This window comes from Notolepis coatsorum (assembly GCF_963971535.1).
Source record: "Notolepis coatsorum genome assembly, chromosome: 8".
Taxonomy (NCBI): domain Eukaryota; kingdom Metazoa; phylum Chordata; class Actinopteri; order Aulopiformes; family Paralepididae; genus Notolepis; species Notolepis coatsorum.
Window position 1 is genome coordinate 1,485,289 of NC_140172.1, and position 16,772 is coordinate 1,502,060.

The following is a 16,772-nucleotide window of genomic DNA, read 5'->3' on the forward strand; positions in this document are numbered from 1 at the left end:
GGCTGGTTGGTTGGCTGGCTGGCTGGCTGGCTGGTTGGCTGGCTGGCTGGTTGGCTGGCTGGCTGGCTGGCTGGCTGGTTGGCTGGTTGGCTGGCTTCTGCTGCCTTTCTCCAACCAGGCCAAAAACAAATGGCAAACTTCAAAAGTGCTGACTCAGCAGCACTACACTCAGCCTGTGATTGGTTGTCTGAACGAGAGTGTGACAGGGGCGGGCGGAGAGCAGGTCATCTGTTGCTATGTGATAAGACGGGCCTTTCAAGTGGGGGCCGCACTTAGGACTTGTTTTTCTACAGACAGAGAGAGAGATAGAGAGAGGGAGAGAGAGAGAACTGTGGTGAGAAAAGAGAGGAGAGAGAGAGCGATGAGAGGAAAGGATTGAGAGAGCAGAGATGAGAAGAAAGGAGAGAGAGAACAGTGATAAGAGAGGAGAGAGGAGTGAGTGAATGAATGAATGAATGAATGAATGAAAACTGTATTAACAGATTGCAGAATGGGTACAATACAGTACGGCTCAATACACACAATTGTTAAGGGGATGCAGACCAGAGAAAGACTTTCGTCTTGTTTACATCAGGGTCCCCCATTTTCAATTCATAGTGACATTTATGACATACACAACATACATGACATCATGACATTTATCATTTATGGCATAGGGACATACATGACATACAGGTATTTAGTACTGTTACATTTGTGACATATACGATATGCAAATATACAGTACTGTTACCCATAGATCCTGACAGAGAGTATATACATATTATGGGGAGGAGACTGTACATTAGGAGGGGGTGGGTGGGCGGGAGAGAAATATACATACGGTGGGGAGAGAATATATACATACGGTGGGGAGGAGACTGTCTATTAGGAGGGGGTGGGGGTGGGGGGGTTTAGACATTTACGGTGGCCAGTTTTGAATTGCAGCCTTCCATAGGTGCTCTTTAAGAGCGGTTTTGAATATGGGTAGGGATTCACATTCCTTTACAGCTTTGGGTAGGGCGTTCCACATTGATGTGGCATAATTGCTAAACGTGTTTAGTCCCTTGTTTGAGCCGAATCTGGGTTTAACATGATTTGTTGAGCTTCCTCTGGTGTTGTGGTTGTGGTATTCACTGACCTTTGGGAAGTATTTTGACATGTACATGGGTACCTTAGTCGTATAGTGTATCTTGTAGACCAGGCCCATTGCAAGTTGCTGTACTCTGTCGTCTACTCTAAGCCATCCTAGGTAGTCAAAGTGGGCAGGGGTGAGGTGGGTTCTAGGAGTAAGGTCAAGCAGTAGTCTGACCAGTTTGTTTTGAGATGTTTGTAATCTTGTTTTTAGCGCCTTTGAGGTGCTTCGGTACCATGAGGTGCAAGCATAGTCGTAGTACCCTTGAATGAGTGCTCCTGCCAGAGTCTTCAGGGTATTCTTGTTTACCAGAGAGGAGATCCGGTACAAGAATCTAGTTCGTTGGTTGACTTTTTTTATTACCTTGGATGCCATTTTGTCACAGGAAAGATTTGCCTCTAGGATGGAACCTAGGTATGTAATTTCATCTTTCCTTGTGACAATATTGTCACCCACTGTAACTGAGAAGCCGTCGGTCTTGCTGAGTTTGTTATTTGATCCGAAGAGAATGGACTCTGTTTTACCCAGGTGTAATGATAGTTTGTTATCAGCGAGCCAGGTGCAGATTCTGCCGAGTTCTGAGCTGAGGGTTTTTTTCAACCTGTAACTTATTCTTGTCAGAGACCAGCAGGGCTGAGTCGTCCGCGAACAAGAACAAGTTGCATTTTGCATAAATTAGGAAGAGTAGCGGTCCTAGTATGCTTCCTTGTGGAACACCACAGCTCACTGTGAGGGGGGGGGGATAGGGTACCGTTTACCTCCACCATCTGTTCTCTCCCCTCAAGGTGGGATTGCATCCAGCTCACTGATAAACTATCAAAACCAATTGCTTTTAGCTTGTCAATCAGAATGGAGTGATTGACAGTGTCGAAGGCCTTTTGTAGGTCCAGCATGACCATGCCGCAGTATTTGCCCACGTCCACCTCTTGTTTGATGTGGTCGTTCAAATAGAGAAGGCATGTGTCAGTGGAGTGGGATGTTCTGAAGCCAGATTGGAATTCGTAGATTAGATTTTTTTCCGCTAGGTACTTTTCTACCTGTTCGTAGACAATTTTTTCCATGACTTTCGAGATAGAGGTAAGAATAGAAACAGGGCGGTAGTTGCCTGGGTCTAATTTGCTGCCCTTTTTGTGCAGAGGGGTCACTCTTGGGGACGTGTCCCTGTTTTATGGAGAGGTTTATTATGTGTGTGATGACTGGGGTGATGGCGGCTGCTAAGTCTCTTGAGGAATTTGGAGGGGATGTTGTCATGACCAGTGGCCTTGTTAGGTTGGAGGGCGCTCAGTTTTTTTGAGTACCTCATCTGTTGTCACATTTCCAGTTTGAAGTCGTCTTTGCGGACCCCTAGGTTTTTTTTTTTCTTTCTTTTTTACCTTCTCTTTCTCCTATTTTTCTCTGATTTTCTCCCCGTCCCAATTTAGTCATTGTGCCAATTCCCCCCCTCCCCTACCTGGTTGTTGTTTGCATGTTCTCCTACGAGTCGGTACAAGGGTGATGTCCTGATGTCGAACGCACGCTTCCTCTGAGACGTGCGCCGTCAAGCCAGTGACGCTCTTTCCACTTGGCAGCAAGGACTCTCATTGGTGGAGTGTAACGTGTGGGAGGGCACGCTATCTCCACCAAGTCCTGCCCCGCTTAGCAAGCGCCGAGACCTGACCTGTAGGCGTCACTGTCCACAGCGCCAGATTCCCACCCGCCAGCTTTCCCACCCCCTAATACTGCCAATTGTATTAGTATGAACGGCCAGCCAAGCTGGTAGCAACGCCGAGAGCTGGGCTCGAACCCAGCGTCTCCTGCGTTGATGACAAGCGCAATCTCCGCTACGCCACCTGACCGCCCTAGACCCCTAGGTTTTTGTAGTATGCTACTATGTGTTCTACCTAGGGATGGGTACCGAATTCGGTACTTTTAAAGGTACCTACCGAAACACGTCGGTACTACCGAGTATCGATTCACGTGAGATCCGCCGGTGCCAACTTTCGGTACAATGCGCAAAAAAATTTAAAAGTCCGATGACGTCACGTTTTGTTGACCGCAAAAACGAAACTGCACGTTAAGGCACAATACATGTTTTCAAACTCTCTTTTGGTGTTTGCAATTCATGGGGACTGGGGATTGATTGATTGATTGAAAACTTTATTAACAGATTGCAGAATGGGTACAATACAGTACAGCTCAATACACACAATTGTTAAGGGGATGCAGACCAGAGAAAGACTTTCGTCTTGTTTACATCAGGGTCCCCCATTTTCAATTCATCAGGACATATATGACATACATGACATACAGATAGACAGTACTGCTACATCTATACATTTATGACATACCAGATTTACAAATACAGTACTGTTTGTGATACGAAAAGAGTCCAGAAAAGGGAGTATATACATTTGACGTAAAGGAGTATAATGTCTCTGATATCTATCTTTGTAGTGGGCAGGTTGTTAGAAAGTGTAGCTCAGTTTCCACATTTGCTCTGTCTGACATGGCTGTTAGCCTAGCGACAGAGCATCTTTAGAGGAGAGGAGATTGAATCCGGGACACAATGGGACACTGGCTCTGTGCATGGTCACGAATGGATTCCAGCTTCATTTATTTACTACAGATGACAAACATGTTGTTTCTGTTTTTCTTTTTTACATACTTGCGCCACACGGAACAACTGATCACTACAGCCCAGCATCATATTACTGTAGCCAGTCTCTTGAAACACTACTGTCTATCTCCAAACTTCCACTCCTCTCGAAACGTTTTTAGCTATGTGCTCGCGCTGCCGTGGTGGGTTTTATTTTTAGCGGTCGGAACTCCTTCGATAGTTTCACATATTTGTAACCCGTTTACCGTTCTTAGACTTAAGCTGACGTTAGCTAAGCTAACCGTCTGACATAACGTTAGCTCCTAGGGCTACAGTGCACGCCGGCACAACTCAGGACAGAAGAGTAGCGGATGTGACGTCGGTAAACAAGCCACACACACACCGCAGAGCGGGTCTTCTCCAAAGCGGGGGAGAAGCACACAGTGAGTGTGGAGCGAAAATAACTGCTTGAATACTCAATCAGCAGCAGAGTAGTTCATTGCTGCTAGATTGTTTGTTTGTTTAATCAGTTGTAAAATACTTTACATCAGTAAGATGTAAATAATAATAAAGTAATAATAATACATTATTTATTTATTAAATATTAAGTTTGGAATCTTTTTTTTTTACAACTGAGGTAGGTAGATAACATTTTTAGAGACTAAAGTACCGAAAAAAGGTACCGTTGGCTACCGGTATCGATTCACAGGTACCGGTACCGGTATCGGTTAAAATGTGAAAGGTACCCTAGTTCTACCCCATAATGCCCTGAGTGGGAGGGTAGTTTGTTTACCAGTGTTGTGGCTATGTTTGTGAAGAAAATGTTTAAGTAATTGCCTACATCCAGCTTGTCTGTGATGAGCGTGTTGTCCGTCTTTATGTTTATGTTTGTAAATCTGGTTTTACTTTTTTTACTGCAGCCTAGTTGATTATTGAGTAATTTCCAAAGTTCACGTGGTTTGTTTTTGTTTTCCTCAGTTTTGTCATTGATGAAATATTTTTTTTGCGGTTTTGATCATGGTGTTTACGGAGGAGAGAGATAACAGTGATGTCATGTACGAAGGTCTAAGGACCACACAGAATAACAACTGGAGATGGCTGCACATGAGCAAAAGCAGCCTCTCTCAGTAAATGCGTTTCAAAACAATGTCCCAGGTAGGTAAAAAAGACACAACACAAGACGTTTTCCAAATAGTAAATTATATATTGAATGGAGGTAGGGGTTTAAACCTCCTCCATGGTGCACAGGGAAAAAGGTAGGGGAGGACAAACAAGACATACATATAAGGCAACTCAAGCCAAGATAGACAAACCTTGAGGCTACTGTACTATGTGGCCGTATGAACATCAAAGAGCACACGGTTCCATACACAATGTGCAGAAAAGGCTGGCACAATCATCAGTCCATCAGGTCTATGGCAATGGGGCTAACTGCATATACATACTCGGCCACACATTATATGAATGTACATATATATATATATATATATATATCCACACGCAGTGGCAAACAAGGCAACCTCATACACGGTGGTCACTGGAAAGTGACACAATGAGGCGCCCCGACGTGTGTGTGCTGTCAGCTACTTGTGCACCCGTCCCTCTCGATGTGATTGCCATCAGCTGTCCCTCATTAGGCAATCAGCACCCTTCAGTGTAGGGACGGGCAGCACCTCACAGGAAGAGAAGAAGAGATATCATTAGCTCTCATGTTCACACACACACACACACACATACAAATGATACTAATCTGATGTTCACATGGTCTTCCAAATACAGTAATAATGATAATGACCAACCCACGTACGTCACAAGTGATAAGAGGAGAGAGCAGAGATGAGAGGAGAGGATTGAGAGAGCAGAGATGAGAAGAGAGGATTTTTTCCCGGCAGTTAAACACTAGTTGTAACTGAGGGGTACAATTCCCTGACTGTATTAATAAGTATGGTATCATTAAACCACTACTGTCTTATGTACATTACTACTGGCCATACAGTACACAGGTATCTTATGATGAACACTTCCCACAATGACTCGGTTCCACACAAAACTGGGTTTAAGTATTTATTAGCAGCAATGATAGTACATAATATACTTTATTTTGGATACGCTTATAAGGCAAAGGAATGTGCGTAGGCAAATCAATAACGTATGTCCATTCTCATATTACGCAGGAGATAATAATACAACCTGAATCTTAGGAATTATATCTATGGTACTCTGGTAAGATAGCGGGAGATACTGGTAGGGTCCCTCCGGTCGTAAGCCAGCAAGGGGAGAGGATTTGTCGGTAGTAGAGTCTGGGTCAACGATGATAAAGAGACTCCAAGTACAGGAGACGGTGCAATAATCTCTTGATCCGCATACGAATACAGCTGTTCTCCGTAGCATGCAGCTCCGCATGGAAGAAAGCTAGCCGGCCTCAGGCTTCTGAGAGGCGGGCTCGACGTGGCTCCTCACAGGGTAAATCCCACACAATTGTGGGTGTAGGCGATTCTCCGCTCCATCAATTACAGGACCAAAAGCAAATATAATCCAGCTGAAAAGGGCTATGCAGTCGTCGGTAGGTTATCCAGTGTACATGATCCACACGGTCCTCGTCTAGGGCTCCTCGGGTGAAAGCGCCAGGGTAAGCCGCCCAGCCTGGATAAGCACACTAGCTGGTATAAGGAAACGTTGGTGATGCTGGTCACTGTAGAACGGTAGCCGCACGATACACTATACATAAATAGACTATTACTGAATTAATAGAATAGGTCGAACTCGACGGTACAGCGTTAAACTCTGATACTTCAGTTATTAATTCGCACGCGGTCTCAATGCTCTATTTGGGGCCAAACAGGCCATACTTCACCGCACGTTGTATCGTGGGTGAGGCTTCAACTTATTGGGTAACTCTACTTCTGTATTCACCTGCGCCGTATTTATACGTTAGGTGAACAAACTAGTACCAGCTTTATTCCTGTCTCATATCCTTGCGCAGAACCGTTCATGTCCAGGCAAGTCTTTGGCGGTGACTTTGAACCAGACCTTGGAGGTATGGCAATGGCGCCTAAGGGGCCGCTGTCCAATAGGAGAACGAAATATTATGGTCTGTACTAGGCTAAAGGGATATTCCGTGTATATGTACAAGGAATACACAAGGGATATCAAACGATATACAAATATTATGCAATATATATCAATCAATAAATATATATATTCGGTTTAATCTGATCCTTCGTAACACTAGTGATTATGGTTAACTCCTCTTGGAGGTGTGACTTTGTCTTTGACTATACAGGGGCGACAGTGGCTCAGTAGGTAGAGCATAGTACTGTATATTTGTATATTTGTATGTCTCTAAATGTTTTGATTAATTGAAAATGGAAGACCCTGATGTAAACAAGACAAACGTATTTTTCTGGTCTTCATCCTCTTAGCAGTTGTTGTATTGAGCCGTACTGTATTGTACCCATTCTGCAATCTGTTAATAAAGTTTTCAATCAATCAATCAAACGTAACCCCTAACTGCTCCCGATGAGCAGGTTGGCACCTTGCACGGTTGCCTCCACTGTCGGTGTGTGAGTGTGTGAGTGAATGGGTAAAATATGAGGAACAAATTGTAAAGTGCTTTGGATAAAGGTGTGACTTTAACTATACAGATAGTTATTTATGGTTAACTCCTCTTGGAGGCGTGACTTTAACTATACATGTTGTTATTTATGGTTAACTCCTCTTGGAGGCGTGACTTTAACTATACAGATAGTTATTCATGGTTAACTCCTCTTGGAGGCGTGACTTTAACTATACAGATAGTTATTTATGGTTAACTCCTCTTGGAGGCGTGACTTTAACTATACAGATAGTTATTCATGGTTAACTCCTCTTGGAGGCGTGACTTTAACTATACATGTTGTTATTTATGGTTAACTCCTCTTGGAGGCGTGACTTTAACTATACAGATAGTTATTTATGGTTAACTCCTCTTGGAGGCGTGACTTTAACTATACAGATAGTTATTCATGGTTAACTCCTCTTGGAGGCGTGACTTTAACTATACAGATAGTTATTTATGGTTAACTCCTCTTGGAGGCGTGACTTTAACTATACAGATAGTTATTCATGGTTAACTCCTCTTGGAGGCGTGACTTTAACTATACATGTTGTTATTTATGGTTAACTCCTCTTGGAGGCGTGACTTTAACTATACATGTTGTTATTTATGGTTAACTCCTCTTGGAGGCGTGACTTTAACTATACAGATAGTTATTCATGGTTAACTCCTCTTGGAGGCGTGACTTTAACTATACAGATAGTTATTCATGGTTAACTCCTCTTGGAGGCGTGACTTTAACTATACATGTTGTTATTTATGGTTAACTCCTCTTGGAGGCGTGACTTTAACTATACAGATAGTTATTTATGGTTAACTCCTCTTGGAGGCGTGACTTTAACTATACAGATAGTTATTTATGGTTAACTCCTCTTGGAGGCGTGACTTTAACTATACAGATAGTTATTTATGGTTAACTCCTCTTGGAGGCGTGACTTTAACTATACATGTTGTTATTTATGGTTAACTTCTCTTGGAGGCGTGACTTTAACTATACAGATAGTTATTCATGGTTAACTCCTCTTGGAGGCGTGACTTTAACTATACAGATAGTTATTCATGGTTAACTCCTCTTGGAGGCGTGACTTTAACTATACATGTTGTTATTTATGGTTAACTCCTCTTGGAGGCGTGACTTTAACTATACAGATAGTTATTCATGGTTAACTCCTCTTGGAGGCGTGACTTTAACTATACAGATAGTTATTTATGGTTAACTCCTCTTGGAGGCGTGACTTTAACTATACAGATAGTTATTTATGGTTAACTCCTCTTGGAGGCGTGACTTTAACTATACATGTTGTTATTTATGGTTAACTCCTCTTGGAGGCGTGACTTTAACTATACAGATAGTTATTTATGGTTAACTCCTCTTGGAGGCGTGACTTTAACTATACAGATAGTTATTTATGGTTAACTCCTCTTGGAGGCGTGACTTTAACTATACAGATAGTTATTCATGGTTAACTCCTCTTGGAGGCGTGACTTTAACTATACAGATAGTTATTTATGGTTAACTCCTCTTGGAGGCGTGACTTTAACTATACAGATAGTTATTCATGGTTAACTCCTCTTGGAGGCGTGACTTTAACTATACAGATAGTTATTTATGGTTAACTCCTCTTGGAGGCGTGACTTTAACTATACATGTTGTTATTTATGGTTAACTCCTCTTGGAGGCGTGACTTTAACTATACATGTTGTTATTTATGGTTAACTCCTCTTGGAGGCGTGACTTTAACTATACAGATAGTTATTTATGGTTAACTCCTCTTGGAGGCGTGACTTTAACTATACAGATAGTTATTTATGGTTAACTCCTCTTGGAGGCGTGACTTTAACTATACAGATAGTTATTTATGGTTAACTCCTCTTGGAGGCGTGACTTTAACTATACATGTTGTTATTTATGGTTAACTCCTCTTGGAGGCGTGACTTTAACTATACAGATAGTTATTTATGGTTAACTCCTCTTGGAGGCGTGACTTTAACTATACAGATAGTTATTCATGGTTAACTCCTCTTGGAGGCGTGACTTTAACTATACAGATAGTTATTTATGGTTAACTCCTCTTGGAGGCATGACTTTAACTATACAGATAGTTATTTATGGTTAACTCCTCTTGGAGGCGTGACTTTAACTATACAGATAGTTATTCATGGTTAACTCCTCTTGGAGGCGTGACTTTAACTATACAGATAGTTATTTATGGTTAACTCCTCTTGGAGGCGTGACTTTAACTATACAGATAGTTATGTATGGTTAACTCCTCTTGGAGGCGTGACTTTAACTATACAGATAGTTATTTATGGTTAACTCCTCTTGGAGGCGTGACTTTAACTATACAGATAGTTATTTATGGTTAACTCCTCTTGGAGGCGTGACTTTAACTATACAGATAGTTATTCATGGTTAACTCCTCTTGGAGGCGTGACTTTAACTATACAGATAGTTATTTATGGTTAACTCCTCTTGGAGGCGTGACTTTAACTATACAGATAGTTATTTATGGTTAACTCCTCTTGGAGGCGTGACTTTAACTATACAGATAGTTATTCATGGTTAACTCCTCTTGGAGGCGTGACTTTAACTATACATGTTGTTATTTATGGTTAACTCCTCTTGGAGGCGTGACTTTAACTACATGTTGTTATTTATGGTTAACTCCTCTTGGAGGCGTGACTTTAACTATACATGTTGTTATTTATGGTTAACTCATCTTGGAGGCGTGACTTTAACTATACAGATAGTTATTTATGGTTAACTCCTCTTGGAGGCGTGACTTTAACTATACATGTTGTTATTTATGGTTAACTCCTCTTGGAGGCGTGACTTTAACTATACAGATAGTTATTTATGGTTAACTCCTCTTGGAGGCGTGACTTTAACTATACAGATAGTTATTCATGGTTAACTCCTCTTGGAGGCGTGACTTTAACTATACAGATAGTTATTTATGGTTAACTCCTCTTGGAGGCGTGACTTTAACTATACATGTTGTTATTTATGGTTAACTCCTCTTGGAGGCGTGACTTTAACTATACAGATAGTTATTTATGGTTAACTCCTCTTGGAGGCGTGACTTTAACTATACAGATAGTTATTTATGGTTAACTCCTCTTGGAGGCGTGACTTTAACTATACAGATAGTTATTTATGGTTAACACCTCTTGGAGGCGTGACTTTAACTATACAGATAGTTATTTATGGTTAACTCCTCTTGGAGGCGTGACTTTAACTATACAGATAGTTATTTATGGTTAACTCCTCTTGGAGGCGTGACTTTAACTATACAGATAGTTATTTATGGTTAACTCCTCTTGGAGGCGTGACTTTAACTATACAGATAGTTATTTATGGTTAACTCCTCTTGGAGGCGTGACTTTAACTATACAGATAGTTATTTATGGTTAACACCTCTTGGAGGCGTGACTTTAACTATACAGATAGTTATTTATGGTTAACTCCTCTTGGAGGCGTGACTTTAACTATACAGATAGTTATTCATGGTTAACTCCTCTTGGAGGCGTGACTTTAACTATACAGATTGTTATTTATGGTTAACTCCTCTTGGAGGCGTGACTTTAACTATACAGATAGTTATTTATGGTTAACTCCTCTTGGAGGCGTGACTTTAACTATACATGTTGTTATTTATGGTTAACTCCTCTTGGAGGCGTGACTTTAACTATACAGATAGTTATTTATGGTTAACTCCTCTTGGAGGCGTGACTTTAACTATACAGATAGTTATTTATGGTTAACTCCTCTTGGAGGCGTGACTTTAACTATACAGATAGTTATTCATGGTTAACTCCTCTTGGAGGCGTGACTTTAACTATACAGATAGTTATTTATGGTTAACTCCTCTTGGAGGCGTGACTTTAACTATACATGTTGTTATTTATGGTTAACTCCTCTTGGAGGCGTGACTTTAACTATACAGATTGTTATTTATGGTTAACTCCTCTTGGAGGCGTGACTTTAACTATACATGTTGTTATTTATGGTTAACTCCTCTTGGAGGCGTGGCTTTAACTATACAGATAGTTATTCATGGTTAACTCCTCTTGGAGGCGTGACTTTAACTATACAGATAGTTATTTATGGTTAACTCCTCTTGGAGGCGTGACTTTAACTATACAGATAGTTATTCATGGTTAACTCCTCTTGGAGGCGTGACTTTAACTATACATGTTGTTATTTATGGTTAACTCCTCTTGGAGGCGTGACTTTAACTATACAGATAATTATCTATGGTTAACTCCTCTTGGAGGCGTGACTTTAACTATACAGATAGTTATTTATGGATAACTCCTCTTGGAGGCGTGACTTTAACTATACAGATTGTTATTTATGGTTAACTCCTCTTGGAGGCGTGACTTTAACTATACAGATAGTTATTTATGGTTAACTCCTCTTGGAGGCGTGACTTTAACTATACATGTTGTTATTTATGGTTAACTCCTCTTGGAGGCGTGACTTTAACTATACAGATTGTTATTTATGGTTAACTCCTCTTGGAGGCGTGACTTTAACTATACATGTTGTTATTTATGGTTAACTCCTCTTGGAGGCGTGACTTTAACTATACATGTTGTTATTTATGGTTAACTCCTCTTGGAGGCGTGACTTTAACTATACAGATAGTTATTCATGGTTAACTCCTCTTGGAGGCGTGACTTTAACTATACAGATAGTTATTTATGGTTAACTCCTCTTGGAGGCGTGACTTTAACTATACATGTTGTTATTTATGGTTAACTCCTCTTGGAGGCGTGACTTTAACTATACATGTTGTTATTTATGGTTAACTCCTCTTGGAGGCGTGACTTTAACTATACATGTTGTTATTTATGGTTAACTCCTCTTGGAGGCGTGACTTTAACTATACAGATAGTTATTTGTGTAGAACTCGTCACCAGAGCACCTTTTTCACATTCTTGGAGAGAGAGAGCTTCTCTGTACTTCCCTGAAATCTGAGTTACATGTGTGATGTCACTAACAGGTCCAACCTATCAGGGTCCAGTATGTGGTGACTTGACGTACACAGGAAGCTGATACTGACATGTCCTGAAAGAATATAAGCTGGTGATATCAATATACATAAATATCAATGGGTGCTTGTTGCTTATTTGCATATTAATTAGGGATGTCCGATATTATCGGCCTACCGATATTATCGGCCGATATTGGCATTCAAATGTGATATCGGAAATGATCGGTATCGGTTTTAAAAATTATTATTATTATAATTATTTTTTTACATTTATTTAACATTTACATTACATTTACAATATCGGTATATCGGATATCGATAAAAAAGCCAATATCGAACATCCCTAATATTAATAGATCCCTGCATCTCAATGAGGGTAAATGTGTAGAGATGCTGCTGAATAATTTTCAGTAGTTTATTGAACAATTTGGTGGAAAAAATGTATTTATACAAATAGTTATTCAATATAAAATATTTGATAAGGTTTTAAAATACATCAGGAGGGGATCTTTAAGCCTAATTCCTGAATTTCCCCAGGGGGATCAATAAAGGAATATCTTATTTTATCTTCTATTATCTAACCTATAATTTACAGTATATAACATATATAATGTATAGTTAGTATATACATATACATACAATATATAGCATGCAGTAATGCACCAGTGAACAGGAGAAAAAGGTCTCTGAACATCAGTCCTCAGTGCTTCCTGTTTGGTGACACATGTGTATGCTTTCACATTTAACCCTTGTGCCTCCTTAGCAACTATTTCCTGTATTTAGCCTTTGTTATGGTATGGTTTATTTCTTAATCCCAGAGGGGAAACATTTGCTTATTTTCCATATATTTACAGAATTTGAGAAGATTATATTTTGAAAACCTATAAAAAAAAAGTTACCAACAATACGCTTTCAAAACGACCCCAGTGGTTTATTTCCTGCCATTTGAATTGAATTGAATTGAATACTTTATTTTGACACAAATCGTATGACAAAAAAAACATTTTAAAAGACAAGACAATAACAGTGTCAATAACGCAGGTCAAAAATGGATAAAACACAATAAAGCCAAGGCTTGTTTCCATTGTGGTCCATACATGGAACATAAAAAGGCACAGAAACACAAATGGACATGTACACTGACAAGACACATTCTAAAAAAAAAATTATAAAAACACCTAACCTGACAACTCATACAGTTAACTAATGTTAAAAGAAAATCCGCAAACCCTTAAAAGCAACTCATGATAAAAGAAATAAAAGCCAAGTTATGATAAAAGAGATAAAAAAAACATTTTAAGACCAATTTGAGTTGCTGCTGAGCCATGTTTTTAGGGCGGATTTAAATCCGAGAGGGGAGTTCAGGAGTTTTAAAAATGTTGGCAGGGCATTCCACATTACCGTAGCAGAGTAAAAAAATGCATCTTTCCCCATGCATGTCCTGACTCTCGGCGGGACCAGGTCCGTGGGGCTTCCTCTTGTGGCGTGTTTGTGGACATCTCCTACTTTATTAAAATAATTGACTAGGTACTTGGGGACCGTTTCTTTTAGTACTTTAAAAACCAGTAGCATTTTAAGCTGGTGTACTCTTTCTTCAACCCTAAGCCATCCCAGCCTGCTAAAGTGGGCTGGCGTTAGGTGAGTCCTAAAGTGAAGGTTGTGCAGGAGTCTCACTAGTTTGTTTTGGGAGGTCTGGAGCTTTGTCTTCATTTGTTTTGATATGTTGCTGTACCATGAAGTGCAAGCATAGTCAAAGTGACATTGGATGAGGGCTCCAGCTAGGGTCCTCAGAGCGTTCCTATTTATGAACGAGGAAATTCTAAATAAAAATTTGGTTTTTTGATTGACCTTAGTAATAACTTTTTGTGCCATTTTTTCGTTAGAAAGTTTGTTATTTAAAATAAAGCCCAGGTAGGTGACCTCCTCTTTATCCTCAATAATGTTTTCACCTACTCTAATTTTAAAACCCTGGGATTTCTTTAGGTTGGCGTTTGACCCAAAGAGTATGGCCTCTGTTTTTCCCAGATGTAGAGACAATTTATTGTCACTGAGCCAGGAGCAGATTTTCTTCATTTCACTGCTCAGGACACTTTCCACTTTAGACTTATTCCTGTCTGAGACCAGGAGTGCCGAGTCGTCAGCAAACAGGAACAGGTTGCAATCGCATGCCGATTTCATGTCATTAATATATATTAAAAACAGTTGAGGTCCCAAAATGCTTCCTTGGGGGACCCCACATGTCACTGGAAGGGACGAGGACAAGGTGCCATTGATGTCTACCATCAATAGCCATTAGGGGGTTAGGGTTAGGGTTACCCAGACAGAAAGATTAGGAGAAGGTCAAATCTCATCCCTGTGCCCGTGCCCACCCCAGAACAGTCCCCTAACCTAATCCTAACCCTAACCCCAACCCCAACCCCAACCCTAACCATAACCCCAACCCCAACCCTAACCATAACCCTAACCCAGGGGTCAGCAACCTTTACTATCAAAAGAGCCACTTTTCCCCCCTCCCACAAAATAAAATTCCTCTGGAGCCGCAAAATCTATTTACCCTTAAAATGAAGATAACACAGTGTATAACGTTTTATATATAGTTATCCCCAAGCATACCCCACATTTAGCATAAAAAGCCTGACAATTGCATACCCAAAGTAATTTGCGATTTATTATACGTTATACTTATAGCACACAGTTTGATGCATTAATGGAATTATACAGCAACAAAAAGAAGATTTTTGACTTTTTATTGCTGTTTTTACCTGTTATAACAAAGGAAAACCTCAAACTCTTATGAAGAGAAGAAAAAAGACTGGCTGTGTAGACCTATTTTTAAATAAAACACAGAAGAGGAGACAAAACACTGGTATGTAGACCTACTTTGAAATAAAACCCTGAACTATCAGCTCTATTTGAGTCCTTCCCTTATTTGTGGAAAATCTATAAAATAAAAAGAAAATCTTTGTTGTTCGCAAATTTCGCACCACATATCAGGCATACAGGTAAGCCTGCATCGTTAGTCGTGAAAGCAAATTAATCTGTCCACGCTGAATTAAACCCTCTATTTTCCTCAGACTTTCCTGTTTTTGGATTTATCCATGGCTAGCTTACTGGGGGTAAGCTTAGCCACTTGCAGACGGCAGGGAGAGGCACGGGGTGTGACGTATATTTTAGTTGATGAAATATTTTTGTTGACTAAATATTTTAGTTGATGAAATATTTTTTCATTTCAGTGTCACAGTATGACATCGATCTCCAAAAAAAGAGATACAAAATAAATTAAAAAAAAGTATTTTTTTTACATCTATTTTTCTTTTTTCTTTTCTTTTTTCAGGGAGCCGCAGGTTGCCGACCCCTGCCCCAACCCTAACCCCTGCCCTAACCCTAACCCTATCCCTAACCCTAACACAAACGGGAATATAAGGGGTTTACAATTCGGAACTCTTTGGAATCTTTGATAGATATGTTGAGTTAGGTATTCATGAAAAAAGAATTGGAATGAAATATTACAAATACGTTTTATGACCTTGAACGTGATGCAATCTTTCATGCACTAACGTGACAACTCTGTCAGTTACCTAACAAGGCACACGGGTTAAACACAGACATACGCCATAACATTTTGACCTCTGAGCTATTTGTTTACTCTGTCCCATTCTCTTCTGTCAGTAACATATGTCTCTCTCTCTCTCTCTCTTCTCTCTCTCTCTCTCTCTCTCTCTCTCTCTCTCTCTTCTCTCTCTCTCTCCTCTCTCTCTCTCTCTCTCTCTCTCTCTCTCTCTCTCTCTCTCTCTCTCTCTCTCTCTCTCTCTCTCTCTCTCTCTCTCTCTCTCTCTCTCTCTCTCTCTCTCTCTCTCTCTCTCTCTCTCTCTCTTCTCTCTCTCTCTCTTCTCTCTCTCTCTCTCTCTCTCTCTCTCTCTCTCTCTCTCTCTCTCTCTCTCTCTCTCTCTCTCTCTCTCTCTCTGTCTCTCTCTCTCTCTCTCTCTCCCTCTCTCTCTCCTCTCTCTCTCTCTCTCTCTCTCTCTCTCTCTCTCTCTCTCTCTCTCTCTCTCTCTCTCTCTCTCTCTCTCTCTCTCTCTCTCTGCTTCTCTCTCTCTCTGTCTCTCTCTCTCTCTCTCTCTCTCTCTCTCTCTCTCTCTCTCTCTCTCTCTCTCTCTCTCTCTCTCTCTCTCTCTCTCTCTCTCTCTCTCTCTCTCTTCTCTCTCTCTCTCTCTCTCTCTCTCTCTCTCTCTCTCTCTCTCCCCTCCCTCCCTCCCTCCCCTGTAGGAGACTGCCAGCTCGGTGTACCTGGTGATGGAGGTGAGTGGTGTGTTGTGATAAGAGTTGTGCTGATGATGAATGATGCCTCTTGTTATTTCTCTCTGGTGGTTTAAGCCCAAGCCGGTGACGTCACGCACTCTTTGTGTGTTACATGTTGTTGGGAAATATGGAATCAGGCAGTGTTATTTGGTCAACAAAAATGATGACTAAATATGGTCGTCAACGAAG

General features: G+C 40.7%; 1 pseudogene across 1 annotated transcript in view; it reads left to right on the forward strand.

Annotated features, from left to right (window-relative positions):
- LOC311232905 (serine/threonine-protein kinase ULK1-like) overlaps positions 1-16,772 on the forward strand; it is a 95,394-nt pseudogene that overhangs the window by 24,705 nt on the left and 53,917 nt on the right. Inside the window, exon 4 of the transcript XR_014621065.1 lies at positions 16,551-16,590. The product of XR_014621065.1 is annotated as a serine/threonine-protein kinase ULK1-like (transcript). The remainder of the gene's footprint in view (positions 1-16,550; positions 16,591-16,772) is intronic.